The sequence below is a fragment of the Pelmatolapia mariae genome, linkage group LG20 (genome assembly GCF_036321145.2).
Source record: "Pelmatolapia mariae isolate MD_Pm_ZW linkage group LG20, Pm_UMD_F_2, whole genome shotgun sequence".
NCBI classification, from domain to species: domain Eukaryota; kingdom Metazoa; phylum Chordata; class Actinopteri; order Cichliformes; family Cichlidae; genus Pelmatolapia; species Pelmatolapia mariae.
Window position 1 is genome coordinate 7,439,537 of NC_086244.1, and position 12,976 is coordinate 7,452,512.

Consider the following 12,976-nt stretch of genomic DNA (forward strand, 5'->3'; position numbering starts at 1 on the left):
TCAACTGCATAGTGTGGCTTATTCAGATCACTTGCCCAATGACATTTGGCATAACTTGCAGTTCTCAGTTGACTTTTCTGTGGTGTTTTTTGGACATCTGTGTCCATCTTGAAGTCTTTAAATTTTTCTAAAGATGTATTGGTGTTATGGACCTGAAGTACAGTACACAAGAGGTACCAAATCTACCAAAACAAAGCTGTAATAACACGCTAATGGCTAAAAAAAAGTCCAAAAGATAACAAATGTCCAAAACCACAAGAGATAAGAAGAAGAAAAAACAGTCTAGTGAACATAACACAGGGAGCCAGAAAATATACCCAACAGGTGACCAAGTTCGAACGTGCAAAACACTTTTGATTGCAAAGAATCAAAAGTGTTTTGCACTAGTCTCTTCAACAATGTGATACTAGATGCCTGACATTTTGAAACCACGATGTGGTAAAGATAAAGAACAAAATGTGCATCTTACTTCACCACAAATGTTCTTACCCTCTTGTTTCATGCAGTTTATGTGACAAGAACAAAATACCATGACGAAGGGTGGCATTTTAAAGAACCTCAGGACCTCATGCACAGTGCCCAGTGACTTACATCAAAAAATATCCCTTAAATCAAAAACACAAATTATGTAAACAAGAACAAAATACCATTACAAAGTAAAGGGGTTTACTAACAGTCACTTTTATGATTGAAAGCCTTGGACAGGGGGATTTTTGCAGCTGGCCTTATGGCATATGCCTTTGTAGGAGTTCTCCTTTCAGCAGGATGTCTTTAAATTAATGCATAAACATAATTTAACAAGGTTTGAAGCAAATTGCAATAAACTTAATGACAAAAAAGGGATGTCTTATGCCTGATATGCTTGTGATAGTTGTTTCTAGTGTTGCAAAAAAATCAACTGTTACACACAGATTTCAGGTTTATACAGTGGAATATTTTATAATAATGCAGCTGTCCTCTGGACAAATCTCCTGTTGCACCTGCATATCAGTCATCAGGACCTCATGCACAGTGCCCAGTGACTTACATCAGAAAATATATCCCTTAAATAAAAGAAAAAATATTTATTCTCCTTCAGCTGCAGTTCTTTAATCTGCATTTCAGAGAGAAACACATAAAATGTGAGCTTACACTAATAATAATAATCAATTCACATAGATCAAAATCTTGATTTGAAATGATGAATTAAATATGAAGCTGTGAAAAAAATTGAATTCGACAAGAAATGATGACCTGTTAGAAATGTTTTTAAAAAAGAAAAGGAAGAAACTGAGTTTATTTGGGTTCATCTGATGCTCAGGAGAAGGCAGCAGCAGGGAGAAGTTAATGGTTTGAGATAGGAGTTCAGCTGTATCAGGATCGCTTTCATGCATAATTCAGGATGCCAGTGGGGCAGTGTGAAGACCGACTCGACACACTGTTATCTTGATCACTTTTTTGGAGTGTTTATTGGCATTTCACACATACAGTTTTGTTTGGTTCAGCACCTGGTTCCACCAACTTTCCAGCTGGTCTCCAGCTCACACTCCTCTCCCTCTGGTCTCAAGCTTCACTATAAAAAGGAAACTCTTCATTAGAAAAATCATCACCACCTGTCCCACCATCCTCCTTGAGCTCACTGCACCACCCCTCCACCACCCCTGCAGCTAAGCCAGGGACCACACCTCCACCTCCATCGCTCAACTGAGGCCAGGAAACCATCCAGCCAAACCTGCCACCCTGGGAGAGGAAATCGGTCACAGCCATCTGCGCCCCTGACATATGGACGGCCTTGAATTTAAAGGGCTCCAAAGCCAGATACCACTGGGTGATCCAGGGGTTGGCATCCTTCATGTGATGGAGCCACTGGAGCGGGGCGTGGTCCAAGCAGAGGGTGAATGAGAATCCCAGAAGTTATTACGAAGGTAGTCGGCCGCCCACCAGATGGCAAGGCACTCTTTCTCCACTGTGCTGATGATTTTCACTATGTCCCTTTAGTTTTACCCAGCAAGTTGGAGCAATTTGACGTCTTCTGATTTCTAGTAGTTGTTCACCCATTTCAACTTGCAGTACAGACACTGGTGTAGTTTTAATGGCCCTACAACACAACCTCATTGCTTGATACTAAATTTTTTTCCAAGTTATTTAACAATATTTTAGCCGTTGAACCATAAACAAGACACCCGTAATCTAGAACTGGTCCAATGAGACCTATATATAAAGCTTCTAATACTGTTCTATCTGCACCCCATTCACTGCCTTTTAAACATCTTAAAATATTCAAAACCTTTTTACATTTCTCAGTTATTTCCCAATATGTGTTTTCCATGTAAGCCTTTTTTTAAAAAAAATATCAAACCAGATTCCTAAATATTTAAAACATTCAACCTTTTCCATTTCATTCCCATACAATTTGAGATTAAATTTGTATCTATTCTCTTATATGTAAAAATAATCAATTTTGATTTTGTAACAGCGAGCCTAAATCCCCATTCCAGAGCCCAATCTTCCACTATTTATAGTTCTTGCTGTACATTAGTTGTGATGAACCTTGTATTTCTTCCTCTCTTCTAAATGACTCTATCATCGGCAAACAATGAAACCTCCATTGATTAATCAATATTATTAAATACCTCATTAATCATTAGGGAAAAATAATATTGGACTAAGAATACTTCCTTGTGTAGTACCATTCTGTACCTCATAACCCATACTGAAGTCTTTTCCTATTTGTACAAAAATCTTTCTTCCAGTTAAAAAAATTCCTAATCCATTTATACATTTTTCCTTTAATACCGATCTAATGCAACTTGATCAGGAGCCCTTCTTTCCACATCATATGCCTTCTTAACATCTAAACGCACAACTGCTACACTTTCCTTATTCACTTGGGCTGAGCTACCTGTGTTTTTCCACTGTTTCCCTGTATGTCTTTCTCTGGGCGGAGCCCTCATCAGTCCACTTGCTTAGCTCACCTGACGGAGATCAGGACAACCAGCAAAAGAGTATTTAGGACCAGCGCTGACATCTCTTCACCGCCAGTTCATCAGCTGACCTCACGTTAGTAACAGGCTACCTTTGTGTCATGCTCATTGTTTCTATGTTGTAACTACCTCGTTTTCCTTGTTTGTGCCTCTAGTCATCTCTTGGAGCCATCATTCCAACCATCATACCTGCAGCTTGCATTCCCAGGATGCTGGCCTCTGGGCCCCCCATGACACAAATAAACCTGTGTTAAAGATTCCCTTTGTGTCCAGCAAGTGAGTCCTCTGTTCAGTCTGTTTCATGACACAATTACTTGGTTAAGTTCAGTATTTAAGCCCATGCAAACGTAGACAGGGATTATACTTCCTGCATCCAAAAGTCCACTTGGGTCGCAATGACAAAAATTTCATCATCAGACAGTGATGATGAGAGCCTGTGCAGATGTCCATGTGCCAGCCTTTTTCTAATCATGCAGACTCAGTCACTGTTTCTATGTCCACAATAGAGTGTAATCAAGGCTATACAGTGGTTGCCACAGTGATTATGCTATAGAAGGAGAAATAGAGACCACAATGCTGCAGGGCAGATTAATGAAGAACCTTTTGTGGCCCAGGCACAATTAGCATAAATACTATATTACCAAATTTTATTTATTTGACTAGAGTAATGTGTCACTTGGTTCTTAAATTATGAATTGCTGTGTTGCTGCTTTCTTCCATTTGCGCAACATCTCTAAAATTAGAAATATCCTGTCTCAGAGTGACGCTGAAAAACTGGTTCATGCATTTATTACTTCCAGGCTGGACTACTGTAATTCATTATTATCAGGATGTCCTAAAAACTCCCTGAAAAGCCTTCAGTTAATCCAAAATGCTGCAGCACAAGTACTGACAGGGACTAAAAAGAGATTTCTCCTGTATTGGCTTCCCTTCATTGGCTTCCTGTTAAATTCAGAATTGAATTCAAAATCCTGCTCCTCACATACAAGGTCTTAAATAATCAGGCCCCATCTTATCTTAATGACCTTGTAGTACCATATCACCCCATTAAAGCACTTTGCTCTCACACTGCAGGCTTACTTGTTGTTCCTAGAGTATTTAAAAGTAGAATGGGAGGGAGAGCCTTCAATTTTCAGGCCCCTCTTCTGTGGAACCAGCTTCCAGGTTGGATTTGGGAGACGGACACTATCTCTACTTTTAACCCTTTGACTGCCTCACCAAGAAAAATACAATGAAAAAATTATTTGTCCATATTTTCTATTCCTTTAGGTCAATAATGATCACAATCAAAAAAAAAAATTCATACACACCTTATAGTTTTTTAAATATTACCCTCTACCAAACGGTTGAGATGTCTCTCTATGGTACAACTACATAAAGTTCTACAGACATAACTAGTAGAAAAAAGTAAAGGTTATACTCATTTTGCAAAACAATAACTACCCAAATTTGTATTTGACCCACTTCATTGTGGTAGTAAAACATCAAACATTGTTGGATTCCATTTCAACAGTGGCCATTATAATAACAAACCACAAAATGTATAAAACACAAAAATATTGTAAATTTGATCAAAAACTTGATCTGCAATTACTGAAAATTCATAAACATACATATTCGCTTTTGACCTGTTGTTAACATAAACTTTTCACTGTAGTGTTGGAACAGCACTAACATTTTTTATTTTATTTTCCAGAAAATTCTGGTGGTATATTATATACCATTACCATTTTGCACTGGAAAAATTTGAGAACACACTGAAACAGTTCTGGCTCTTTTCTTTTGCCGTTCATGCAACTTCACCAATACCCCTTGATGATTAGATCTTCTGGTGGTACACTGCAAAGCATTCCTGACTGGCATTCAAGCACAAGAAAACATTGCATTTTTGGCATTTCCATCTTGAGACGCCCTTTGGACAGTAATTGCATCGGCCACCAGCATGTCAGAGAGATCTATCCCTCCCATATGCTCATTGTATGCAGGGATGAGTGATGGGCATGGGATCATAACTTTCGCCTTGGACTCTTTGCTCCAGCGTTTGACAGTTGAAAGTGGCATGATCCCAGAAGCATTACTTAGCAGGTTCACACATTTGTTGTCAAACCATTTAACTGAGATCACACCTTCAGCAGACCTGTAGTCAAAAGCTCCACGCCCTCTCTTCATCAGCTCTTTGTCTGTCATCAAAGTGGCTCCACCTGTGCGATTTGGTCGAACAGTGCCAATGCACTTGACACCCAATGAGGTGTCTAGGTGCTGGACATTTATTATGCCCTCAACATACAAGAGCAGCTTGAATCACTGGAACATTAGCAATGACCCACTGAAGCTGCCACAGATGTCGTCTGCGTGGTCAAGGACCACTACCTACCAAGAACTTCTGGGACCCCAGTAAGAACTACCAAGCTTCTTCAGGTTCATATCAAGGACCAGCAGAAGCACCTCAAGAATCAGGATGGTCTCTTTATCATTCCGGTACTCCTTGGTGGTTCCTGTTTTCTCTTATCAAGATTTCTCATCAAGGGCCTCCTTCTAACATACAGAACCTCCTCAAGGACCTGCCACAGGACTCCCTAAATCTTCTCAAAGACCTGTGGTCCCTTCTCAAAAACTGTCACAACTTGTCAGACCTCCTTGAGGATTACTTGGACCCCGTAAAGACTGTTTAAGCCTTCCTAGAAGAATTGCATCTTCTTTTTCAGAGCCAGTGAAAACCCTGCAAGCCTTATATCGAATCTCTAATGTTTTAGAACTTCAAGCATTCATTAAACTTCATTAAATTATTTATATTCAATAGTAAATAGTCAATTTCATATGTTAAAACAACAGTTCTAAACATTAGCTAAGTTTTGCTACTCTTACCATCAATTGACAAATCAACCGTTTGGTTGAGCATGTTTTTAAAAAAATATTATGGATTTATTACAGCTATTTTCTGGTATCAAATGACATAATCATGTTCAGTAAAGACTCTGACATGTTTATACTGCAGAAAAATGTACTTACCTTTAAAACTTTTAGCCAAAACAGTCCATGTGTCCAGAGTGATTTTTTGCTTTCTGATTTCCTGGTTGGAGGGTGGCAGATGAGGCCTGCCATATCCTGACACAGTGCCATCTAGTGTTTTTTTTTAGGATAACATAACTCAACCAAGTGGTAGAGATGGCTCAATAAGGTTGAGTTAAGCTAAGTACTCCAGTTCATTATATATAGTCTCTCAAAATATGCTAAACCAAATGGTTGAGCAGGCAGTCAAAGGGGATTAGGCTTAAAACTTTTTTTTTTTTTTTTTTTTGCTAAAGCATATAGTTAGGGCTGGACCAGGTGACCTGAATTCTCCCTTAGTTATGCTGCACTAGGTGTAGACTGCTGGGGGATTCCCATAATGCATTGAATATTTCTTCTTCAGTCACCTTTCTCACTCACTATGTGTTAATAGACCTCTCTGCATTGAATCATACTTGTTATTAATCTCTGGCTCTCTTCCACAGCATGTCTTTATCCTGTCTTCCTTCTCTCACCCCAACCGGTCGCTGCAGATGGCCCCGCCCCTCCCTGAGCCTGGATCTGCCGGAGGTTTCTTCCTGTTAAAAGGGAGTTTTTCCTTCCCGCTGTCGCTAAAGTGCTTGCTCATAGGGGGTCATATGATTGTTGGGTTTTTTTTCTCTGTATGTATTATTGTAGGGTCTACCTTACAATATAAAGCACGTTGAGGTGACTGCAATTTGGCGCTGTATAAATAAAATTGAATTGAATTGAACTGTGTTTCTTCCTGTTTGATGGCCTTAATATTGCATCTTCTGTGTGTGACAAATGTTATGGTATGCTTCAAATCATGAGCTGTTTCTTCTCTTCTTCAGACTTCTCTCTTCCCATTTTTTTGGTACAAGCTCATTTTACCAGTCAACTATTACTACAGCACTGCAGTGGCACAACACTTACCTCTGCATGCTAAAGTTGGTTTCCTGGTTGGTTGCTTGGTCACACACTTCTGCTTTGTTTTTCTTATTGCTGTCTTTACAATTTCTTTTTCAGTTTGTAGTGACTTTCTTGTGGCATAATATAGCACCCTGCTTTCAAGGTAAACATCGAACTGTTAAGATTAATGTTTAGAAGATTAGAAGAACCTTCATATTAGAATTTAGATTAGAACTGTCATTATCTGCTGACTAATAAATCAGATGATCTACTGAAATTGTCTATGATCTGGACATCAAGGATTTTTTAAAAACAAACAAGCAAAACCAATCAAAGCAAAAAAAAAAAAAAAACCTTCTTTAGGAACTAAAATTGTTTGATAAATGCAGTATATCAGTATATGCTACAGAATATGTGACCACAAATTAATAAGGTCATGTTCAATCAGTCTTAGTCTCTTCTCTGTGCGTCTTCTCCAGTGTCACCTGTGTGTAGTCAGTTTCGTCTGTTTACTAGTGTCAAGTTTGTGTCTCTGTCTTGCTCTCACTCCCTGTCCCTCTCTCTCTCTGCTCTTTGCTGTCAACATCTTTGCTGTCAACTTTATGTTCTCATCTTATTCAATGCACTCACAATCTTGAAACTCCAATACATGGATGTTTTAGAGATAACATCATTGCAGCTGGGTTGTTTTTCCATATTTGTTGATTGCTCTGGTCAATTTCAGAATGTTTTTTATTTACTTTTGTATATACTGATCAAAAAGACCAGAGTAAGAAAAGAGTGAACAACTTCAGTCTGACATTTAAAATTATACATTGACTCATCTCGCAATCAGAAGGTCATCAGTTCTTTTGCACAAGCAGCTCTGACATATATTTTCCTTGGTTTGAATATGTGCTCACAGTCACTGACGCTACAGTGGCTAGAGGTGAGAATCAGTTTCACTATGAATCTATAGCTGTCACATGAGTCTGCAACATGTCCTGCAATGCACTTTACAAACAGTATAAAACAGCCCACAGAGACGTTGCTGTGGCTCTACTGTAGAAATATGTACACATAGAAATGGAACCCACAATGTTGCAAGACTGGCTGCTCGTACGTTCCTTTGTTTCACCCTTTGTGGCATAAGTACAAGTAATACAGTAATACACTTACTACATTACCAAAAGTTTATTGGTAGACGATACTTTTATCAAAATACAAAAGTTTAAAACAGGAGGTGCTGAGAGATTATTCAAGGACTGACCCTAGGAACATTTGACGGGTGGACAGAAACATGAATGCAAATAAATGTGATGCTCCAGTTATTGGGCAAATGGGCAGTTGCTTGATAAGTTGTTTGCTGATGCATGACCGCTGGGATCCTGCTGAGTAACATGTTGGGAAAAGACTTCACAATGATATAATAGGCCAACCCAAAAGCAAGGTTTTTTAACATGGTAAATGGCTTTGCATGTGCCAAGATATCTATCATGGTGTGCCAGTTCTACTCATAACTCTCATCTTTGGCCAGTATGACAACTTGGTGCGTGGGAAGGCCCATTGTCTTCTGTAAATGTCTTATTAGATGTCTGATCAGGATGAGGAAATCCAGGCATACATAAATACTGTGACAATAAATACATGTTGGCGCTGCAAAGGAAGTTTACACTGAACCGGAATTGACAGTGATTAATAATAAAAAGTTAGAATCAATGTTAGAATGACAGTTTGAACACAACAATATGTTTTCTGTAAATGTAAAGTAGATATGAGAAAACTTCAGTTACACTTCCTGTAAACCACACTCTATGACATGGGGTTACTGAGAGAAGCTTGTGGACAAACCCACAAACACCTGTGTGCTGTTTCTCATGGGTTCATAAGCTCTCAGGTGTGAAATACAGTTTAAAGTCTTTTTTTGTTTTGTTTGGGTTTTTTTTTTTTTGGGGGGGGGGGGTCTGTATCTAGACAATCCTATGGCCTTATTTTAAAAAAAAATTAAATCCTTATATTTACTGTATACTTAAAGTAAAATGTAAAATGTAAATGGACCTAAGAGCAGACCACAGCAACCTCCCAGATGAAGAACTACTCAGCAACACAAAGGCAGACATGCAATGGGTCTCTGGTATGAAGAGCTGGACCAGGACTTGGCATAACTCACACCTACTGTCTGAAAATGCTAGCAGCACTCCATGAACACCTGACAGCACATATAAGGGTTTTGCTAACAGCAGGTACTAATTTAGAGTGGGTAACACAGGACAAAATAATTATGATTATTAAGGATACACACAAGTTTTGGATTAACTGAAGACAAAATTATCAAAACTACTGACCGATTGCCTGCCTCCACAAAATGAACGTTCCTCTCAGGTATCAAAGAAAACTATGTAAGTAGGCACATCGGTCAACACATGACTACAGATTAGAAGGGTATTGGAAATAACACCAGAGGGCCAAAGCACCAGCTTCTCATTTCACCAGGTTGATAAAGTACAACAGGACTCTAAGACCAGGCAGATCAACCTAAGCACCGCCTGGATTGACTAGAAGAAAGCTTATGACTCGACGCCCCAGACATGTGTATTTGAGTGCTTGGCATTGTACAAGGATAACAATGCACTAATAATGTTATCTCCAAGGCAGTCCTAAACATGATTATTTCAAAGAGCACACATTTAGGAGTGAAGTGGCCATCAACCACTTCCCTGGGTTTGTGTGGCTTCTCTGGGTACTCAGGCTTCTTCCCTCTGACCAAAGACAAGCACAGCATTAGGCCGGGCCACATGGGCTAAGGCCAGGCCACATGGGCCCACCCTCCTGTAGGTCCACCACCCAAAGAAGATGCCATAGGGGCCGGGTTGTGCAATGCTTATTGGGTGGCAGCTGGGGGGAGACCCTGGCAGACCAATCCCCTGTTACCGAGACTCGCAATTGGGACATGGAATGTAACCTCTCTGGTGGCAAAATAGCCTGAGTTAGTGCGTGAGGTTGAGAGGTACCGGCTAGACACAGTTGGACTTACCTCAACTCACAGCTTGGGCTCTGGAAACAGTCTCCTGGTGAGGGGCTGGACTCTGTCTCATACTGGAGTTGCCCTTGTTTAGAGGCGGCAGGCTGGGGTGGGTATTCTAGTATCCCCTCGGCTTGCTGCCTGTATATTGGGGTTTTTCCCAGTGGACGACAGGGTTTGTTCCGTGTGCCTTCGGGTCGGGGAACGAGTCCTGAGTGTTGACTGCACTTTTGCGCCGAACAACGGTTCAGTGTACCCATCCTTCTTGAAATCCCCGGGCACGGTGCGTTAAGGTGCTCCACCTGGAGACTCTGTCGTCTTACTGGGAGATTTCAACACTTGTATGGGCAAAAACAGTGAGACCTGGAGGATTGTGGTCGGGAGGAATGGCCTGCCAGACCTGAATCCAAGTTGTGTTCTGTTACTGGACTTCTGTGCAAACCCCACTGTCCATAACAAACACCATTTTCAAAAATAAGGGTGTTTGGGCTGTATGTTCTGGACACTCGGGTGAAGAGAGGTGCTCAATAGAGATTGAAAATGTGACGTCATTCAGGGGTAAAACCGCAAAGGATTCTGGGAAGTAGTGGCAAGAGGTACTAGCGGGCACAGGCTTTCAATTGAAATCAGTTACACAGCGATAAAAAGAAACAAAAAATGTCAAGAAGCTGTTGTATTATTAACTGCACAAGCCGGGCGAACGACAGCCGCGTGAAGTCGACGGGAAATGCGATTGGTTTTTATCGGATTCCAGCGTGGAAGAGAAATTGTCCAAGCCATGTCTCCGAAGTCACGAACAGGCGACGGATGGCCTGGATTGCCGCTATCAGAAGACCTAATATAACGTTCGAAAACACTCCACCTCACATGTTAGTCTGCTCCAAGCATTTCCACAAAGGTAAGTGTTTTGTGGTAGTTAATACGTCTTAATTGGCGCTGAACAGAAATCATCGCGCTATGCTCCTTTGTTTATTGTGGCTGTGTGTAATGTTTGCTGTCTTTTGTAGGCAAACCAGCCTACGAAATGCTGGAATGCGATCCAGACTGGGCATATAATATATTATATATAATAATTGCCATGTACGATTACAGCATACAATATTATTGTCACTGCTACATTTCTGTAATGCGTACCAGAAATTATTTCCACTACTAATTAATTACCGTTGAGCTCAAAGGTCCTATTAATAAACGGTTAACGAATGTGTATTTATGAAGACGATTTGTGAGACTGGTAAACTTACCTTTGTTTGTACGATGGTCTTTCGTTCTACACGGTGCATTTCAGAGTCCTGTACCCATCCGTCGGTAAACTGTACCTGGGCTTGTTGCAGTGACCTGAAGTTACTAAAAACTTCATGAGTGTATGCACTCACTCCAAGAACCGTATAATTATAAATCTGAGCGTGGTGAAAGTTGGGCAGCACGCTGACGTCTTTTGTCCACTCTGTGTGCTCGTAAGGGTCTGACCCTTTCACTCCTTTGATTTTTTCCTCGTACCTTTTCTTTGCCTTTTCGTCGAGTCTGTCTTTGTACGGTCCAGCATTGTTCTCCTTCGTTTTGTACATTCCTTTTTTGGTGAGGAAAGAAAAAGCAAGACGGTATTGGAACCGGAGAATGAACGTTTTGCGGTGCTGCAAATGCTTGCATTTAATGCGGTACTTTGAATGTTTTGCCACTACCTCCCGGCATGCAATGCGCGAAAGTCACGTGGTCTGTCAATCTCTATTGTCAATTGATCAATACCTGGTGGTGAGTTGGATCAGCTGGCAGAGGAGGATACTGGACAGACCTATTGGTTAGCCTGTGGCACTTCGGAGGCAGCAGATAGGTACCAACAGGCCAAGCAGAATGCAACTCAGGCAGAGGCTGGAGCAAAAACTTGAGTGTGGGAGGAGTTCAGAGATGCCATGGAAAAAGACTTTCGGACCGCCTCGAAGGAATTCTGGGCACCTCCTGTGTGAGGTGTTCGGGGGAGACCCAGGACAAGCTGGAGAGATTATATCCCTTGGCTGCCCTGTGAATTCCTTGGTTTTCCCCTGGACAAGCTGGAGGAGGTTGTAGGGATGTCTGGGCTTCTCTCCCTATGCTGCTGCCTCCTCAACCCTGCCCTGGATAAGTGGAAGAAAATGTATTGATGGATGGCTAGAAAATTAGATAATATAATGTTGGGTGGGCTTTAAAGACTTATCTCATGTTTAAGTCTGGCTTTTATATAAATATCACATTATCCCACTGCTTCCAGTGGCCCAACAAGCCCAGTGAGGCTGAACATATATCACACAGTCGATGACAATGATCTCCTTGATGTACTTTAAATCAGACGTGCATGATAAGAGATAGCAATTTAACATGAATGCTGCCATATCTTCATTTGCAAAACAGCAACTACCATCTCAGTGACCTTTGCACTTATTATGATGCATCCTCTGAGTGCTGCTTCCCCTTTCATTATGTTTGTTGTGAACTCTGGCCCTGGCAAACGGCAAAGGACAAGCCCAGTGTGCTGCTATCATATGTCAGCATGTTGAGGACTCTGAAGAGTGGGAGTGGGGGTGAGCTGAAAATACTTTGGCACTCTGTTCGGGTTCTTTAAAAAGAGCAGTAGTCCTGTTGCCACTGACCACATAATTCTGTCTGTTGATTGTGCTGATGGTCTGTTGGTTGTTTTGTTGGAGTGTTGCACAGAATGGAGCTTCCCCAGCTTGACCACGCTAGGCTCCGAAGACATGATAGTGCAGGTGAGATCACAGATTAACTACCTTTAAAGAGAGCATGTGTCTTAGCAATACCCAGACAAAATACTGCAAGAAAATCTCTATTAATATGTGATTCAACAACATGGACTGAATGCAACATAAATATGAGTAAAAAATTGAATGTGTTCCTACGAATCAATGAATCAACTTCCACTTTAAATGAAAATAACAATACAAATCGCCCACAAACAATGAGAAATTGCGTGTGTAGCTTGCTTTATTTTTGATCTATACCATCATTGGTTGCCTTGTTTATAGGTAATAAATTGATCATGAATGAGTAACAAAGAAGTGAAGTAAGGTTATGAGATAATAAAAGGCTCATGCACTTG

General features: G+C 40.7%; 1 long non-coding RNA gene across 1 annotated transcript; it reads left to right on the forward strand.

The window, feature by feature from the left end:
* Positions 1-2,742: 2,742 nt before the first annotated feature.
* Positions 2,743-6,644, forward strand: LOC135932281 (uncharacterized). Its single transcript, XR_010573395.1, has 3 exons — positions 2,743-3,039; positions 3,119-3,239; positions 6,458-6,644. It is a non-coding gene; the product is annotated as an uncharacterized LOC135932281 (long non-coding RNA).
* Positions 6,645-12,976: the final 6,332 nt, after the last annotated feature.